The sequence below is a fragment of the Triticum aestivum genome, chromosome 1D (genome assembly GCF_018294505.1).
Source record: "Triticum aestivum cultivar Chinese Spring chromosome 1D, IWGSC CS RefSeq v2.1, whole genome shotgun sequence".
Classification (NCBI taxonomy): domain Eukaryota; kingdom Viridiplantae; phylum Streptophyta; class Magnoliopsida; order Poales; family Poaceae; genus Triticum; species Triticum aestivum.
In genome coordinates, this window is record NC_057796.1 from 97,570,005 (window position 1) to 97,574,288 (window position 4,284).

A 4,284-nucleotide genomic window follows, 5' to 3' on the forward strand; every position below is an offset into this window, starting at 1 on the left:
AGGATGAACTCGAGGAACTCGATTTTGGGGCGGAAATTGATGATTTCGGGGGCAAAATTGGAGAGATTTCGTGGATGGAAAGTGGGGAAAATTGGGGGAAAGCTAGATCCACAAGTAATAAAGCAAATCCACGGATCAAATTCAACAAAACATCATCTCACCAACAAATCACAAAAAAAATTGGGGGCTATTTTTGGTAGGGATTTTCGAATTTAGGACGAAATCAACAAAACTAGGCTAGAAAACACAACGGGGAGGCTCCGAAATCGTGATCAATGTGGCTCATGATACCAAGATGATGTAGGGTGGAACCCTAGATGGCCGATCTTTCACGAAAGGAGCGGATCCCTACGAAGAACGTGATGAACACGAGGGGAAACACGAGGGAAACACGAGGGGAACACGAGAGAAATCACTCAACCAACAAGAATAGATCACACATGCGCTAGATCGATGAACACAAAGGTAAGATACAAGTTCCAAATCCAACAAAGGACGATACAAAGGGTAACCGGTTCTTCTCCGTGAGGAGGTCTTGATGGGGGTCTTCTCCGTGAGGAGGTCTTGAATCCAAGGTGGATCGTCTCCGTAGAGGGGCCGCGGTCTCTCTCGTGGAGTAGATCCGATATGGATGCGCAAAGCTCTATCTCTAAATGAGCTAATCCTTTGCTAACCCTAACTAGGAGGAGGGGGAGTAGTATATATAGTCTAAACCACGAAGGGGTAAGTGATGAGGGGATACATGGGCCTCTGGCCCGTCTCTGCACGCAGGCAGGCGCCGGATGTCCGGGCTGGGCGCCGGATGTCCGGGGCTTCACGAGTCGCCGGATGTCCGGGCTCGGGCCGGATGTCCGGGCTGAAGTGGCCAAACTTCGGATGTCTCAGGATAGGCGGGGCCGGACGTCCGGGCGATAGGCCAGATTTTGGGGGCTTCCGTAGGAGCCGGATGTCCGGGTCATGGGGCCGGATATCCGGGCCCTATAGTACTTTGCTGGCTGGGTTGCTGTTGTTGTGAGGTTCCAGGGGCCGGATGTCTGGGGTCCTGGCCGGATGTCCGGGCCCTGGGAGCTGTCTCCGTCTTCTTCTTCCATCGTCGCTTCCAGGCCTCCCCGCGGATGGTGTAGTTGTACCTTGTCGCTTGCACTCCTCCTTGTCGTCCGTAGTGTTCCGACAATACCTATGCATGCACACGAGTGGAGTGTCAAGTAGTGTACCATCCTCGAAGGGGTCAAGTGAGCACGTGTAAAGGAGATGATTCACCTTTGCATATGTGAAGTAGATGTCGCATGTGTCACTTGCAAAACGGACTCTTGACATGGTGATGTCAATAGGATGCTCCGCATCACCAGGGGAGCACGGAGGCTATGCGTGCAGCAGCAATGGCGGACGGCGGCTTCGCTGCTCATGGGGAACGGTGTACGGCATGGGGGCGAGCATGCTGAGTTAGGGGAGAAGGTAAGTGGCTCACGGTGAGTCGGCTGGTGCAGACGGCGGGGCAGGGGAAGCTCTGGACAAGACGAATCAAGCGGCGGGGATCGCCAGCACCATGGTTGGAGAAGACGTTAGGGATGGCGATGCGGTGCTTCCCCGGTTGGTTGGCTTGGCGTGGATGAAGAGGACGACGATGCGGAGCCTCTGGACATGGCGGAAGGGTGAGGGGGTGGCTCTGGGCACGGCGGCAGCGAACGTCGGCGGCGGTCGCTTTCGGGTGCGTGCGAGAGAGAACAGAGGAGGGGAAGGAGCTCGGGAGTGAGCGAGAGGGACCAGGGGGCTGCGTGGCGCTGCGAGAGACATCCGGGGGAGGAGGAGGTAGCCAGGCAGGGAGGAGGTGGCCGGCGTGTAGCTGCGCGTGCCGGGCACGCGCCCCTGCCTACTGGCACGAGGGGGAAGGCGGCAAAGGGGGTTGCGGTGGTGGGCTGGGCCGGCTTTGCCCAGCTGGGCTGCTACAGGGACGGGCCAGGTAGGGCAGGTCAGTCCTTTCCTCTCTCTCTTTTATTTGTTTTAGTTTTCTATTTCTTTGCATTTTGTTTTGATTTGATTTAAAACATCAAATCATTTTTTTGAACTTTCTGTAAATTGTTATGTGAGCTCAGAAACTAGTCCAAGGTCACAAGCAACTTACAAAAATATTTGAACTTTATTTCTTATATAACAGAAATAAATTCAACTCAAATATGTCATTGGTTTAATTCAAAGGCCCAAAATAAATATTTCTGTGATTCCAAAAATATTGGTTTGGATTTTACCTCTGACCAATATTTTCACAGAATAATAGGAACATTTTCTTGGACTCATTTGATAAGTTTTAAATGTTGATTATTTTTAGAAGGTTTCTAAGGCTTTGAGAATTCCTCAATTCAAACATGATGCTCACAAGGAAGCTAGCCTAAGTCAGACCAGAACTAGGGATGTGACACCAGCAGTGAGCAGAGAGAGAGTTGCTACCGCTGTCTTGTTTAGATCTGGAGAGGATGAGAAAATTAAGAGAGCAACTCTAGTAAAGCAAGCGCTCAGGCTCCTGCCTATATATAGTGGAGGTATTATGTTTTTCTCTCCACAACAAGCGTTTCAATTTGTGTACGTGGCATTAAAGAAAATAAACTCTATATTACGTGACTAACTGCACGTCGCACTTTGTACCGTACTGTACTACTCCTACTTACTAGTACAACTAGTATTGTTCACTTGTGCTCCTCGGCCCTCCATTCATTAAGCAACCCCATGGGTGAATAAACATATAGTACTAGTACTATTTATATAGAACGAACAAGCTCAAACTATTTTGGCTTTGAGATATCTATGGTACAGTTTGACCACATTGCATCAATGGACTCAGTACTTTGAAGTGACATATACGTATAAACACATGCACGGTTTACTTTCCGAATCGAGCTTCAACTCTATTTGCTTACATGTACCACCTTTTTCTTTTGGTTTTCTGCTCCATGGCGCAATTCATCGATACAAAATTATACTATGACTATTTAAAAGTTGAGGGCGGGGCTTTTTCCGGGCAGTACGCGTGGCAGTTTTCGCGTAGCCGGTTTGACAGAGAGGCGAGGAGGGTGAGGGACTAGTGGATTCAACTTAAAGGTAGGGCTGTGTGATTTGATGGCTCGTTACTGCTTGAAAGACGGGGTCTTGTGATATGACTGCTCATTATAGTCATTATTATTGCGGCACTACGACTGGGGTGATGCCTGTCGGTGTCAAAACCGACGGATCTCGGGTAGGGGGTCCCGAACTGTGCGTCCAAGGTCGATGGTAAGCGGAGACAGGGGACAAAATGTTTACCCAGGTTCGGGCCCTCTCTATGGAAGTAATACCCTACTTCCTGCTTGATTGATCTTGATGAATATGAGTATTACAAGTTGATCTACCATGAGATCGTAATGGCTAAACCCTAGAAGTCTAGCCTGTATGACTATGGTAATGAGTATATCCTCTCTCCGGACTAAGTCCGCTGGTTTATATAGACACCAGGAGGATCTAGGGTTACACAAGGTCAGTTACAAAGAAAGGAATCTCATATTTGATTGCTAAGCTTGCCTGCCACGCCAAGGAGAGTCCCATCTGGACACGGGTGCAGTCTTCGGTCTTCGTATCTTCGTAGCCCATCAGTCCGGCCCATGGCTAACAGGCCGGACGCCCGAGGACCCCTTAGTCCAGGACTCCCTCAGTAGCCCCCGAACCAGGCTTCAATGACATGGTGTTCGGCGCGCAGATTGTCTTCGGCATTGCAAGGCGGGTTCCTCCTCTAAAGACTTCCAAGTAATGTATTCAGTTTTTAATTCAATGTCGTACCCCTCAGCTTCTGTGTATCGACAACTTCAACTTCCACGTGTCGAACGAATGCGGAAGGTCAGGGTGTTTTTTGCAAATAACACCCCGGCCATGCAAGAAAGAGCGTCTATTTGAAGAGATTGGATCTCAGACCCGTTCGGCACCACACGGAGAAAATCCTCAGAGATTGCTAGGAAAGATCATTCCAACATGGCTAGCATTCCCTGCTCCTCCTCCCGTTCTGACCTAGAGAAAGGCGAGTGGGAGAGGTGCTCCGTATCCCATGGTCAGCTGGAGAAGCTGCAAACGCAGGGGTTTCTCCCTCCTGCAGATCTGGTCCCTATTCGAGCAAGGTTGGCTTCCTTCAACGGCAAAACCCAGGCGGAGGATTTCCCCAATCCATCTGCGGGGGAACGAGTGTGCTTCATCCCCTATTTGCCAAGGGGCGTGGGATTTCCAATTCACCCATTCCTCCGAGGGCTTCTAAAATATTATGGCCTC